The sequence below is a fragment of the Salmo trutta genome, chromosome 16 (genome assembly GCF_901001165.1).
Source record: "Salmo trutta chromosome 16, fSalTru1.1, whole genome shotgun sequence".
NCBI classification, from domain to species: Eukaryota; Metazoa; Chordata; class Actinopteri; order Salmoniformes; family Salmonidae; genus Salmo; species Salmo trutta.
Window position 1 is genome coordinate 15,185,531 of NC_042972.1, and position 15,508 is coordinate 15,201,038.

Here is a 15,508-nt window from a genome sequence, read left to right on the forward strand (position 1 = left end):
CAAAACCCCATAATGACAAAAGCAAAAACATTCAGAAATGTTTGCAAATGTATTGCTATGAGACTCGAAATTGTGTTCAGGTGCATCCTGTATCCTTTGATAATCCTTGAGATGTTTCTACAACTTGATTGGACATGATTTGGAAAGGCACACACATAGAGCTAAAACCAACGCATGAGGTCGAAGGAATTGCCCGTAGAGCTCCGAGACAGGATTGTATCGAGGCACAGATATGGGGAAGGGTACATTTCTGCAGCTTTGAAGGTCCCCAAGAACACAGTGGCCTCCAACATTCTTAAATGGAAGAAGTTTGAAACCACCAAGACTCTTCCTAGAGCTGGCTGCCTGGCCAAACTGAGCAATCAGGGTAGAAGGGCCTTGGTCAGGGAGGTGACCAAGAACCCAATGGTCACTCTGACTGAGCTCTAGAGTTCCTCTGTGGAGATAGGACCTTCGAGAAGGACAACTCCCATCTTCAGCACTCCACCAATCTGGCCTTTATGGTAGAGTGGCCAGACGAAAGCCACTCCTCAGTAAAAGGCACATGACAGCCCGCTTGGAGTTTGCCAAAAGGCACCTAAAGACTCTCAGACCATGAGAAACAAGATTCTCTGGTCTGATGAAACCAAGATTGAATTCTTCGGCCTGACTGCCAAGCGTAATGTCTGGAGGAAACCTGGCATCATCCCTACTGTGAAGCATGGTGGTGGCAGCATCATGCTGTGGGGATGTTTTTCAGCGGCAGGGAATTGGAGACTAGTCAGGATTGAGGGAAAGATGAACGGAGCAAAGTACAGATCCTTGATGAAAACCTGCTCCAGAGCTCTCAGGACCTCAGACTGGGGCGAAGGTTCACCTTCCAACAGGACAATGACCCTAAGCAGGACAATGACCCTAAGCACACAGCCAAGACAACACTGGAGTGGCTTCGGGACAAGTCTCTGAATGTCCTTGAGTGGCCCAGCCAGATCCCGGACTTGAACCCAATCGAACATCTCTGGAGAGACCTGAAAATAGATGTGCAGCAACACTACCCAGTCAACCTGATAGAGTTTGAGAGGATCTGCAGAGAAGAATGGGAGAAATGCCCCAAATCAGGTGTGCCAAGCTTGTAGCACAAACAGACAAGAATATCAAAGGTTGTGTGTGTGTGTGTCAGGGGTGTTGGCAATGGGAGCTATATTTTTTTATGCTCTTTATTTGTCTGTGTTCCAAAGGGGACATTATTTGTATTTTTAACTAAACATGCAAACACCATAGGATAGAATGCATAGCAAGCAGTGCACTGGGTTTGTCATATTTTATGAAATATATCAGAACAGGTGAACTGGAATAACATTCACTCTCCCGAGATGGGTTTCCAAAAATAACTAACTGAAAGCCACACCACCAATAAGTCACGAATATGACTCCATTGAGGCATATGTCACTGTGCTTCTATGGCTATATGCACCATGCCACTGCATATTTCATTTGTTCATTTAGCAAACAAGATAGCTCATAATCCAGAGCTTTTATCAGTCAACAGACGTATATTTTTAGCTTCAATTAGCTTTAAAACAGCAAAATGTTCCATCAGCCTAATAGCAGAATGTGTAGAATAGCATGAGATTAGCTATAAAACTACACATTTTTTGTCATTGCCCCATGGCAAAATGTGTAAAATTGCAGCAAGTTCGCTGCTTTACCTATATTTCTGGCTATGCCACTGGTGTTTGTGTGTGTGTCAGAGAAGAAGGTAGTACATTTCCAGGTGCAAATTGTTTGACATGAGTCTTATTTCTTGCCCAAAATATTATAGTCAACGCAGAACAGTGTCACAGGCCACCAGTTGCCAATATCCCACAGGCAAGTCATGTTTGCCAGAAACCTTTTCAGCAACAGTGCGAGAGTTGTCTTTCTCCTGATTAAATCAAAGACTACAGGAACAAAAATGGAATTGAATTTAGACCTCTGAGGTGGTTCAATACCTTCAGAACGCAGTAATTGACTTGTTAGGCCGAGGTGACAAAACCCAGATCCACATTTTGTAAACATGTTTCTGATGGCCTAACCCTCAATACCATGGACCTCCACTCACATTTCTGAACAAATGTCATTTCCAGCTTAACTATGTGTGTAGAGGGACATGATGCAAACATTTTTAAAAGGCCAAATCTTCGTCCTCCAAATAAAGACTAAAAACAGGGTAAGAAGGTAAGAGGCCACTTTATGTAGGCTGTGTTGACATTTTGTCAGTAAAACGGCCTGTATCTATACTGCCATTATCATGAAGTCTTCGATTGACACAGTGGAGAGGTGAACTCCAGTGTCTTCGTCTGCCTGGGGGCTTAGAATATTACCCAACGGATTACACAACAAAGAGTTACATTTGATTACATAGTGCACAGAGTATCTACTTCACTTAAGAATCTCCGTGAGGGGGGAAAAAAGCATCTCCACCGCAGGGGTAGCATCTCCACCGCAGGGGTAGCATCTCCACCGCAGGGGTAGCATCTCCACCGCAGGGGTAGCATCTCCACCGCAAGGGTAGCATCCCCACCGCAAGGGTAGCATCTCCACCGCAAGAGTAGCATCTCCACCGCAAGAGTAGAATCTCCACCGCAAGGGTAGAATCTCCACCGCAAGGGTAGAATCTCCACCGCAGGGGTAGCATCTCCACCGCAGGGGTAGCATCTCCACCGCAAGGGTAGCATCTCCACCGCAAGGGTAGAATCTCCACCGCAAGGGTAGCATCCCCACCGCAAGAGTAGCATCCCCACCGCAAGGGTAGCATCCCCACCGCAAGGGTAGCATCCCCACCGCAAGGGTAGCATCTCCACCGCAAGGGTAGCATCTCCACCGCAGGGGTAGCATCTCCACCGCAGGGGTAGCATCCCCACCGCAAGGGTAGCATCCCCACCGCAAGGGTAGCATCCCCACCGCAAGGGTAGCATCCCCACCGCAAGGGTAGCATCCCCACCGCAAGGGTAGCATCTCCACCGCAGGGGTAGAATCCCTAATGCAGGGGTAGAATCCCTAATGCAGGGGTAGAATCCCTAATGCAGGGGTAGAATCCCTAATGCAGGGGTAGAATCCCTAATGCAGGGGTAGCATCCTCAACGCCAGGGTAGTGTTCCCTCCACCACCACCTCTTAGTGAAAATAAACCGGGGGAGAGATGGAGGGATGGAGGAAGGAGGGGAGACAATCTCAATACTGAACTGATGTGAATATAAACACACTTCACAAATCATGAGCAATGAGTTAAGGAGGCAAGCTGAATAATGTAAGCTGTTTTGACAGAGCTCTCCATCACCACTTGCAGCAAAGTGAATACGCCAGAGGTGTCTAAAAAGCCTGGGTGCTAAACTGCTCCAAAACACATATGGGGCTATTTGTATCAAGCATGACAGAGTAGGATCAGTTTTGCCTTTTAGATCACAAACATTAAGATTACATGGATGCTCTATACATACAAATGGAAAGCGTGATAATATGTGTTTGATAAAGATATTTGAGAAACATCCATTGAAGCTTAGATTTATTAGGATCCCATTAGCCAACGCCAATGGCAACAGCTAGTCTTACTGGGGACTGTGAAAAGACCCCTGGTGGTATGTTTGGTGGCATAAGTGTTAGACTTGGGCGCTATCCCATATATACTGTATACCGGGGAATTTGGAAAAAGCCACAGGATGGTTTTACAATACCATCAAAACTCTTTATTTTAAGTTTTTAAATACTCTTTAAGTAAATACCAGGAGTCAACTTGTGCAATATGTTAGAAGATGAAGCAGATTGCGTTCTTTATTTGACCGGTCTCATTATTTTACATTATGAAGCTTACCGTAGTTCCCCAGAACCGTTTAGTCCAAAATCACATTCGGTAGCTCCTACCTTATATACAGTTGAAGTCGGAAGTTTACATACACACATATATATTATATAGAGTATGGGGAACACAATCACTATAATGAAATATGTGGACCAATAGGCAATAAGACACTCAAAAACCACAGCCACAGCATGTCATAGCAAACGTAACATACACATAGGCTGTGCTAATACATTGTACGCCTCAGGTATATATATATATATATATATATACACAGTTGAAGTCAGAAGTTTACACTTAGGTTGGAGTCATTAAAACTCCACAAATTTCTTGTTAACAAACTATAGTTTTGGCAAGTCGGTTAGGACATCTACTTTGTGCATGACACAAGTAATTTTTCCAACAATTGTTTACAGACAGATTATTTCACTTATAATTCACTGTATCACAATTCCAGTTGGTCAGAAGTGTACATACACTAAGTTGACTGTGCCTTTAAACAGCTTGGAAAATTCCAGAAAATTATGTCATGGCTTTAGAAGCTTCTGATAGGCTAATTGACATCATTTGAGTCAATTGGAGGTGTACCTGTGGATGTATTTCAAGGCCTACCTTCAAACTCGGTGCCTCTTTGCTTGACATCATGGAAAATCAAAAGAAATTAGCCAAGATTTCGGAAAAAAAATTGTAGACCTCCACAAGTCTGGTTCATCCTTGGGAGTAATTTCCAAATGCCTGAAGGTATCACGTTCATCTGTACAAACAATAGTACACAAGTATAAACACCATGGGACCACACAGCCATCATACCGCTCAGGAAGGAGACGCGTTCTGTCTCCTAGAGATGAACGTTGTCACGACTTCCGCCGAAGTCGGTCCCTCTCCTTGTTCAGGCGGTGTTCGGCAGTCGATGTCACTGACCTTCTAGCCATCACTGATCCATTTTTCATTTTCCATTGGTTTTGTCTTGTCTTCCTTCACACCTGGTTCCAATCCCATCAATTACATGTTGTGTATTTAACCCTCTGTTCCCCCTCATGTCCTTGTCAGAGATTGTTAATTGTAAGTGTGTGTACGTCTGTACTGGTGTGCGGTGGGTTATGTCACCCATTGATTTTTATTATGTTTTCCGGGTTTTTTTTGTAATAAACTGTGCCGTTGGAAACACAGTTATTTCTCTCCTGAGTCTGACTTCTCTGCCACCAGTTAAACACCCCTTACAAACATACTTTGGTGCGTTTTGTAAGGGGTGAGAAGCAAACTCAAACTTTGAAAATCAACCTACCTTGTCAACAAAACAATGTAAATAGCCAAGAAACACGAAGACAAAGTTTTACTTTAGAAGACTTGAGTAAATTTGACCAACTTTCATACCTGTGCTCATTGCTTCTAAAAACAAATCTTTCAGCACTCCACCTACAGTGCGCAGCTCCCCAGACAGGTGGTGTTGCTGCGCAAGGTTGTGTTACGGTGGTGACAGGACTGGGCCTTATGGTGGAAAAGTCAAGGTTATATCTTCCATTTTCCCCAGATTATTTTACCGTACAGATATTGTGACTCTCGTCATCTGTTGCTTGCCCCCGACCCCAGTTCAACTCCCACGTAACCCTCACCTTCCACGAGTGCAGAGGTAAAAGTACACACAAAGGGTTAATGGTCACAGAGAACAACACGCTGGGTGCACCAAGCCACCGGGAGGCCATTTTAGGGCAGGTGACTAATTGGCAAATAGTGGGATCAAAGCCTAGGTGACTAATTGGCAAATAGTGGGATCAAAGCCTATCAATCATACATTAATATGTTTAAAGAACACTAGGTCTATATGGTAACTTTATAATATGGCTTATCTGTGACCAAATATATTTAGTCTACAATATGATCATTTCCATGGATGTTACGAAAGAACAATCAAACCAAATCATGGAAAAGTACACAGTAATATACTCAAGTGTAGCCTAGTGTTTAGACCTATAACAAAATAGTTTAAAGACTTAGGCCTTTATCTAGTTACAAAAATGATATTACCGATGCACTATGTGTAGTCCAGATGAAGGCTCTGTTAAACCTATATATAACCTCCAAAACAGGACATTCCCAATGCAAACAGGATTACACAACGAAAATACAGTCTCAGCTTTCCAGGTCAGGAGTTCCTTAACACTGATTTCATGGGGAAAATGGCTTCTTTTTAGGACAATAAACAGTTGACATCAGAGACTGTCTCACGTACAGTGCAAAGCGGGAGGTCATCCGGAGTCCTGCTGAGTTTTTGAATGGTTTGCCATTTGAACATATCCTATATACCTGCACAACCACAACTTAACTAACATTAGGTTAACAACACGTAGGCAACAACCACACGTACACACAGCACATACTTAGGTCTAACTTTCTGACTGACCCCCAAATCAGTGAACAGACACCTATTATGAAAATATTATTTACTTCTTAAATATCATTCTACTCTATCAGAGAAAGTCATTCAATTGCGATTCCATTCGGCTTTGACAACCTATTACACTAAACTCACAATAGCAAACAGAGGAGCTCTAAATAATGAATGAGTGCACTGTTAGAGTGAATCCACTGCCATTTGAGTGGACACACGGAACACAGCAAACTGTGAATAATATGAAGAAAAACCGCTGCCCCCATCTTAACTTTCCCAGTATAGATGAATTAATATGCATATGATGTATGGTCTGGCCAGACATTGGAGCAGTATCAATCAAAGTTCCTACATACTACCTCAATTGGCCCGACCAACCAGTGCTCCCGCACATTGGCTAACCGGGCTATCTGCATTGTGTCCCACCACCTGCCAACCCCTCTTTTACGCTACTGCTACTCTCTGTTCATCATATATGCATAGTCACTTTAACCATATATACATGTACATACTACCTCAATAAGCTTGACTAACCGGTGTCTGTATATATCCTTGCTACTCTTATTTTCAAATGTCTTTTTACTGGATCAGTAAGATCAGTCTGTATCTGGTGTGACCATTTGCCTCATGCAGCACGACACATCTCCTTCACATAGAATTGAACAGGCTGTTGATTGTGGCCTGTGTAATACTCCTCTTCAATGGCTGTGTGAAGTTGCTGGATATTGGCAGCAACTGGTACATGCTGTCGTACACATTGATCCAGAGCATCCCAAACATGCTCAATTGGTGACATGTCCAGTGAGTATGCAGGCCATGGAAGAACTGGGACATTTTCAGCTTCCAGGAATTGTGTACAGATCCTTGCAACATGTGGCCGTGCATTATCATGGGGTGATCACATGAGGTGATGTCGGCGGATAAATGGCATGACAATGGGCCATCAGCAAACAGCTCGCCCACACCACGCCATACACGGTACAGTTGAAACCGGGATTCATCCTAGAAGTGCACACTTCTCCAGCGTAGCAGTGGACATCGAAGGTGAGCATTTTCCCAATGAAGTCGGTTACAACACAGAACTGCAGTCAGGTCAAGACCCTGGTGAGGACGACGAGCACGCAAATGAGCTTCCCTGAAACGGTTTCTGACCGTTTGTGCAGAAATTCTTTGATTTGTGCAAACCCACAGTTTCATCAGCTGTATGGGTGGCTGATCTCAGATGATCCAGCAGGTGAAGAAGCCGGATGTGGAGGTCCTGGGCTGGCGTGGTTACACGTGGTCTGTGGTTGTGAAGCCAGATGTGGAGGTCCTGGGCTGGCGTGGTTACACGTGGTCTGTGGTTGTGAAGCCAGATGTGGAGGTCCTGGGCTGGCGTAGTTACACGTGGTCTGTGATTCTGAGGCTTGTTGGACGTACTACCAAATTCTCTAAAGCGATGTTGCTAGAGAAATGAACATTCAATTCTCTGGCAACAGCTCTGATGGACATTCATGCAGTCAGCATGCCAATTGAACTATGGCCCAGTGTTGTGTGACAAAATTGCACATTTTAAAGTAGGGCTGGGCGGTATACCGTATTTTAGAATATACTGGTATTGATGCACAGACCAGTTTGGGTTTTGACTTTACCTTCTATACCGGTATTTGAATGTTTGGTTTGTTAAATGTGATATGTTGTGTGTAACGTACGTTTTTATAGTTCACTTCACTACTTGAGTCATCTCTCTCCGCTCTCTCTCCATGCCGCTTTCCACACAGACCTCGCTCTGCCTCCTGTGACTCAAGGAGCGCATTTATTGCTGCTCAACCACGAGACACTTGCCTTCAGTCTGCATGGCCAATGTTGATTACAACAATGCTGTTTTCACTTTGCTTCTTAATATAAATCCACTAGCGTTCTACAATTACACTATTAGTGTTTCTTACTTCGGCAAACAGCTAGTTTGTCTGTTCTTAGCAAGTTGTGCCTAAATTTGGTTAGCTGCTGATGCTAATCGCTAACTAGCTAATAAATATATTGAGTCAGAGCAAACTATACAGCCTGATAATACCAGTGATGGTGTAGACCTGAATCAGCATGCTGTTTGTGCAACAGTATCTTCTAAATCAAAGAGGCACACGCGAAGCAAGAATATGTTAGCTCCATGAAGTAGCTAAGCGAAACATTCAATGTAGTAGTGATGGCTCTAAGAGTCGGCTCTTGTAGGTGAACGTTGGGAGCCGGCTCGCATATCAGAAGAGCCTTATCTATTTATAAAAATATAAAAAAATTAAGATTTGAATAATCAAAAGATTTAAATGAATAGAATGAACTAATTCAAAGAACAAAAAAGAAATAAAATAATATAGGCCTAAATGATCAAGCGCGCACACATTTGTTCTGACTGTCTGCTCAGACTAACAGCCTCACCTGTTGTTCCTGTCAATCAGACACGCTGTGTCAACCAATGAACCAAAGATGCATGAGGGAGGGCTGAGCCAACTCACTCACAGTCACACACTTAGCAGCGGAGGAGAGAGAGGAAGGACAGCTGTGAAAACAACAGCTGGAAAATGAGTTGGAAGCACATTTAAATAATGTAGACAATGTTAGAGCACAGTGTAGAATTTGCCAAAACTAAATCTCATATAAAGCCGGTTCTACGCACAACCTACACCGGCATATGCAAACTGTGCACCCAACTGTGAAGCTAGCTGTAGCAGAGCCTGCTAGTGATAGTGGTGGAGCCAGCACCTCCACACGTGGAGATGTATCCACTCAGTCAAGTAGGCCTACATCAAGGGTAACCACTTTTTACATGTCGGTTACATGTCACTTCATTGAAGGTTTTTCGATGTCTAGCTGTTTTCTGGACTGCTTTGAGTTCAGAGACAGACACACCTCAGAGAACTTGGCAGAGAATGGCAAGTAGATGGAAAAAGTGGTCTGTTGTGTTAGCGACAACGCAGCTAACATAACCAAAGCCATGAACATTTTAAAATGGACCCATCATCCATGTTTTTCCCACACAATCAACCTGATTGTAAGAGATGCTCTGAAGGTGATGAAGCCCACTGTGGACAAAGTGAAAGCAGCTGTAGAATACTTCCACAGGAGCACAGTAGGTGCTGAAAAACTAAAGTCTACACAACGCCAGATGGGAATGCCTGAGTTGAGGCCTAAACAAGACTGCACTACAAGGTGGAATTCAACATTTTATATGTTGAAGTGGTTTCTTGAGCCATCATCTCTACCCTGGCCATTGTCAATGCACCTGTTGATGCTCTGACCCAAGAGGAATGGGAGGTGGTGGAGGAGGTGTGCAGAGTCCTGGAACCCTTTGAGCAGGTCACTGTGGAGATCAGTGGAGAGAGGTACAGTAAGCAGTTATTACTACATCATTATTTAATCCAGTATTATATATGTATATGAGCAGTAGATGAGAATGTAGTAACAGTAGACAAAACACGAACCTGAACTAATAAGTTACTGTTCTCTCTTTTCAGCTATGTGTCAGCCTAAAAAATGATACTCCTGTGTAAGGATCTGCAGCGAATCACAGCCAGCTGCCAGAGAAAAGCAATTGTAACTATAGCACATGTGATGGAGTAGATGGACACCCTATGTTCATCAATGGACAGAAAGTTCCACAGAATGGAACGTGCTATCAGAAACCGCTGCACTTGACCCCAGGTTTAAGAAGTTAGCCTTCAGTGATGCCAGAGCGATTGATGAGGCTCTTCAAAGAATAACCTCAGTAGCAGGGAGGGACAGCCCCAGCAGTCAGCTGGCTCAGGCACCAGGGCAACAGGAAGAAGAGGGATCAGATGGAGCAGAAGCATCAGCAGTAGTGCCACAAACGTCTGCTGTTTGGATGCTGTTTGACGAGAGAGCAACTGGGGATGCAGCACGAAGGAATCCCTCAGCAGATGCCATAATGGAGGTCCGATCCGATTTGGAGGAGCCCCTCCTCCAAAGATCTGCAGATCCTCTGAGCTGGTGAAAGAACAAGGCCTCTGTCTACCCACGGCTTACTAAAGTCATGACAGGGAGACTCTGCATAGTGGCCACATCCGTTCCCTCTGAGAGGGTCTTCTCGAAAACGAGACAAATAATTACTGAGAGAAGAAACCGCATCAGCCCCTCGAAAGGGAGACAGCTTGCATTTCTGAATGCAAATCTCTCATAAAAGCAAAATATGGTCAGTATTGCTGTGCGCTGCTGGTTAAAACATGGCAATAAAGAAGAGAGAGAAAAGAGGAACCAATTTAATGTTTTAAGTGGGTTGCTGCAGTTTTGCACATTGTTATTTATTTTTCTTTGATATGGTGCAATATTCTATTATGCTGCAGATTGTATTCGTTTTAAATTGTTACATTTATATGCACTTTGTTTATACACATTAAAAACATTATACTTTAAATGCAAATGTTTAATAGCATTCTTTTTCATAACAAACCAATACATTTTTAAATACATTGTGGTTAAGGTAGAATATGATTTCATTTAATAATTTAATTAGAATTGTTTTAACACCAGTCATAGTCAAACTAAAGCAAACTGTTTGACTTGAAAAAATACAAAACATATTTTTTTTAAAGAGCCGTTTGGGAGCCAAAAGAGCCAGCTCACGGAAAAGAGCTGGAATGCCCATCACTACAATGTAGCCAAAGATTATAGCGTCCCCTAGGGAACACTTATCAACACTTTCGTTCCTACCCTGTCACAATAACTCCTCCCTGGCATTTTCATTCGTTGTCATGTCAAACAACACTGTATTCAAAGTGCCCACTATTATATTCTAACTATTAGAATAAACAATCTATTTCCATGATTCTGAAAGTTCTCCCAAGTGTTTTGCTCTAAAGCGCAAGTCAAATCGCAATTGCAACATTTGGTAAAAAATAAGGCCTAGATTGCTAAATATAATTTTGGGTTGAATTGAACAATCAGAATGAAGAAAGACTCATTGAAATCACTTAGAATGTGTGTGTTGCCACCCTAGAATCACTCACTACTCAAAAAGCAAATATACAACTTTTATTATTCAAAAAATAAATATATATATATTTCTTAAATACCGTGATATAATATTTTGGCCATATCACCCAGCACTATTTTAGAGAGGCCTTTTATTGTCCCCAGCACAAGGTGCACCTGTGTATTGATCATGCTGTTTAATCAGCTTCTTGATATGCCACACCTGTCAGGTGGATAGATTATGTTGGCAAAGGAAAAATGCTCACTAACATAAATGTAAACAAATCTGTGCATAACATTTCAGAGAAATAAGTTTTTGTGCATATGGACATTTTCTGAATGGCACACATACACAATCCATGTCTCTATTGTCTTCAAGGCTTCTTTAACCTGTCTTCTCCTCTACATCTACACTGATTGAAGTGGATTTAACAAGTGACATCAATAAGGGATAACAACTTTCACCTGGATTCATCTGGTCAGTCTATGTAATGGAAGGTGCAGGTTTCTTTAATGTTTTGTGAACTCAGTGTCCTTAATGTTTTGTGTACTCGGTGTCCTTAATGTTTTGTGTACTCAGTGTATGTTTCTGCAGGGGCTTTGCTTAAACAACTACTGCCAACTCACAAACAGGTTGTAGTACTACTGTATGCCATGTAGTCTAACTGTAATAGGAGTCTACCTGCTCTGTTTACAATACAAAGCCTTCTGGGATTTCCCTTGGAAGAAGAACGGGTATGTTTACGCCAATGAAACAGCAAATCTCACTGGATCCGATTCTGGACAGATAAGGGAATGGAGCCTATGGCTTTAACTCTGTTATGCTCCCAGTCCCAACTGATTTATAGATGAGGCATATAAGATATAGACGATTGAGAAGTGAAATACTGGTTGTTGTTACTGCATATCCGCGGACATCCTGCAATATTTGACTGTTGAGACTGTTCTGTTTTTATTTATTCATGGGAATTCACTACAAATCTGTTGGAATCTTGGTCAGGATGTTGATGTGCTGCTGTCTGCATAAATATTGATATGTAACGTTTTATCATGGAATAGAGTGGTGATGCTACTTAGTGCTGCCTGGTGGAAAGTCCCTACTGGTTTCTACTGCGTTATCACATGTAATTGTATGATACCTACAGCTAATTGACCATCAATGGCCATCATAAGCAGAGCTAATCCAGCTCAGGTATAGGTCAGGGATAGCGATGAAAATACACAACGTGGAGGTCCACCGTCCAAGGATGGAGATGAGAATGTGTCTTTGGTTTGAGTTAGCGAAGCATTGCGTAATTGTGCTCTTGAACGTTACATTTACATTTTAGTCATTTAGCAGACACTCTTCTCCAGAGCAACTTACAGTAGTGAACGCATACATTTCATACATGTTTTTTCCCCCCGAACTGGTCCCCCGTGGGAATCGAACCCACAACCCCGGCGTTGCAAACACCATGCTCTACCAACTGAGCCACACATTGCAGAGATGCACAGAAAGTGACACACTTAGAGCGACTGCCTGGGATCTTGGCTTGAATCTAGGCCAAAGAGCTATGAAAGATAATGCAGCCTTGCGGTCATCTATATAAAGTGTGTCACGGTCACTTTGTGTTACACATTTTCTATTTGATTGGCGAGCTACTCTGGGTTAGCTCAGGTATCTCTACAGCTCTACAATAGGTGGATACTTGGTCTGTTGGAGACTGGACTGACACTAACACAGTGTGATAACAGTGTTAAAGATACACTCTGTAGGATTTGATTACCACAGAAGAATTGGGCCAGATTCCACCAACAAAAACATAAACAATGGAACAATATTCCAAGATGCATTCGTAATAACAACAAAGATCTGTCTCACTTCTGCCTGATAGACTTGCAGTAAGTGGTTGGTTGGATCTCTGAACATACTAGAAGAACCCAATTTCAAAAACAGCTGTGATAGTTTTATGTTAAGCAACAAATGTAGACCACATCTTGGAATCAATCACTTCCATTGCTGTGAATATTCACTCTCATGAATACCTCTGCATCTCACTGGTGTGGTCAAAGTGGAGCGGTGAATGTGGCCTCCATCATTTCACAGCCTAGTGGAGAATCCAAGATAACATAGTTGTGTCCCAAATGACATCGCATTCCCTTTATAGTGCACTACTTTTGACCACGGGCCATAGGGTTCTGTTCAAAGGTACTGAACGAGTCAGGACTTCAGGGTCTCCGTCCCAAATGGCACCCTTTTTCATGTATAGTGTACTACTTTTGACCAGCCAGGGACCGTTGCCTCTCTACAGGGACTATTGGCCTTAGCCCTCCACCTAAGCTGCTGCCCTCTAAATGGCCTCTCACTGTTGACAGCCAGGGAGAGGAAGTGGCGGCCCACGGACTGCAGCAAGCTAGCATAGGAAGGAGAGAGTGAGAGAGAGAGTGAAAGAAAGAGAGAGGGGGAAAGAGAAATACCACAGTGTGTCATCACAGCATCAAGATGTGTGACCTGTTGCCACAAGCAAAGGGCAACCAGTGAAGCACAAACAAAACTAATATTTATCTATGTATTTATTTTCTCTTTTGTACTTCAACTATTTAGATTAGAGTTTATTAGTCACAGGGTCTGAGATGTAATAGCATGGTACAATGACATTCTGAAGCAGTGCAGGTCAAAGGGAAGGGAAGTGAATGAAACAATAATACAAAATAATAATAATAATATATGAACACCTTCCTAATATAGAGTTACCCCCTCCTCCTTTTGCCCTCAGAACAGCCTCAATACGTCAGGTCATGGAATCTACAAGGTGTCGAAAGCGTTCCACAGGGATGCTGGCCCATGTAGACTCCAATGCTTCCCACAGTTGTGTTAAGTTGGCTGGATAGCCTTTGGGTGGTGGACCATTGTTGATACAAACGGGAAACTGTTGAGCGTGAAAAACCCAGCAGCGTTGCAGTTCTTGACACAAACCGGTGCTCCTGACACCTACTACCATACCCTGTTCAAAGGCACTAAAATCTTTTGTCTTGTCCATTCACCCTGTGAATGGCACACACACAATCCATGTATCAATTGTCTGTGGGTTAAAAATCCTTCTTTAACCTGTCTCCTCCCCTTCATCTATACTGATTGAATTGTTAACAGGTGACATCAATAAGGGATCATAGCTTTCACCTGGATTCACCTGGTCAGTCTATGTCATGGAAAGAGCAGGTGTTCTTAATGTTGTTTACAATGTACAATGTCCATTGGGGGTGGTGGCAGGGTAAATAAATGTCCATTGGTGGGTGGTGGCAGGGTAAATAAATGTCCATTGGTGGGTGGTGGCAGGGTAAATAAATGTCCTTCGGGGGGTTGTGGTAGGGTAAATAAATATCCATTGGTGTGTGGTGGCAGGGTAAATAAATGTCCATTGGTGGGTGGCGGCAGGGTAAATAAATGTCCATTGGGCGGTGGAGGCAGGGTAAATAAATGTCCATTGGGCGGTGGAGGCAGGGTAAATAAATGTCCATTGGGGGATGGAGGTAAGGGTAAATAAATGTCCATTGAAGAAGGGGGGGCCGTCTCCATTGTGGCCGTTGATGAGGATGGGGGTGTGCCCAGCCTGGTTCCTCCTGACGTCCACATTCAGCTCCTTTGTTTTCCTGACGTTGAGGGAGAGATTTTTTACTTGGCACCACGCCGTCAGAGTGCTTACCCCCTCTCTGTTGGTAATCAGGCCTATGTGTAATGCCTGTGTAAGGCCACGCAGCTGTGAGTATACAGGGAGTACAGGAGGGGGCTGAGGATGCACCCTTGTGGGGCCCCCGTGTTGAGGACCAGTGTGGAGGAAGTGATGTCGCTTACCTTCACCACCTGGGGGTGGCCCATCAGGAGGTCCAGGACCCAGTTGCATAGGGAGGAATTCAGTCCCAGGGCCATGAGCTTAGAGGGCACTATTGTATTGAAGGACGAGCTGTAGTCGATGAACAGCATCCTCTCATATGCATTCCTCTTGTCCAGGTGGGTGAGGACAGTGTGCAGGTCAGTGTCGATTGCGTCATCTGTGGATCTGTCGGGGCGGTGAGCAAATTGGAGAGGGTGGAGTGTATCGGGGAGGGAGGAGGTGATGTGGTCTTTGACTAGCCTCTCAAAGCACTTTATGATGACGGAAGTGAGTGCTACAGGTCGATAATTTAATTTTTTATTTTACCTTTATTTAACTAGGCAAGTCAGTTAAGAAAAAAATCTTATTTTCAATGATGGCCTAGTGGGTTAACTGCCTTGTTCAGGGGCAGAACGACAGATTTTCACCTTGTCAGCTCAGGGATTCGATCTTGCAACCTTTCAGTTATTAGTCCAACCTGCCGCCCAGT

The 15,508-nt window shown here is 43.4% G+C and overlaps 1 protein-coding gene across 4 annotated transcripts in view; it reads right to left on the minus strand.

The window, feature by feature from the left end:
* LOC115150157 (vitamin D3 receptor B) overlaps positions 1-15,508 on the minus strand; it is a 95,118-nt gene that overhangs the window by 48,302 nt on the left and 31,308 nt on the right. Inside the window, exon 1 of one of the 4 annotated variants that reach the window (XM_029693142.1) lies at positions 9,462-9,481. The exons of the other annotated variants lie outside the window; for them this stretch is intronic. The gene's annotated coding sequence lies outside the window, so the exon portion shown is untranslated. Of the gene's footprint in view, positions 1-9,461; positions 9,482-15,508 lie in introns of those variants that run through there. 4 annotated transcript variants of the gene reach the window in all.